We start from the raw sequence: 332 nt of genomic DNA, 5'->3' as shown, positions 1-332 counted from the left end.
ACGTGTCTTGTCCCCTTGATGAAACGAATCCTGGATTCGAGCTAAAGTCTCTCTGGCTACATGATATAGAATCGCAAAGCTGCAATCATTTGAAAGCGGCACGGACACGATGGGCCGAATGGTCCACCTTTGTGCAGCAACTGTCCATGATTCTCATTGCTGCACTTTTCGCTTCTTTTGCATTCTCCGCTGGACCACACTCCACCATGATTTTCTGTGAATACGTCAAAACAAACATTGCGACTAACCCTGACAGCAGTGGGATTCGAACCCACGTCCCCGCAGAGACTGGAGCCTAAATCCAGCGCCTTAGACCGCTCGGCCATGCTGCC

At 50.6% G+C, this 332-nt stretch overlaps 1 non-coding gene across 1 annotated transcript; it reads right to left on the bottom strand.

Annotated features, from left to right (window-relative positions):
* Positions 1–250: 250 nt before the first annotated feature.
* On the bottom strand, positions 251–332 carry trnal-uag (transfer RNA leucine (anticodon UAG)). The gene has a single exon. It is a non-coding gene; the product is annotated as a tRNA-Leu (tRNA).

This window comes from Heptranchias perlo, chromosome 20 (genome assembly GCF_035084215.1).
Source record: "Heptranchias perlo isolate sHepPer1 chromosome 20, sHepPer1.hap1, whole genome shotgun sequence".
In the NCBI taxonomy this organism is placed as follows: domain Eukaryota; kingdom Metazoa; phylum Chordata; class Chondrichthyes; order Hexanchiformes; family Hexanchidae; genus Heptranchias; species Heptranchias perlo.
This window is presented reverse-complemented; position numbering and strand designations above follow the sequence as displayed.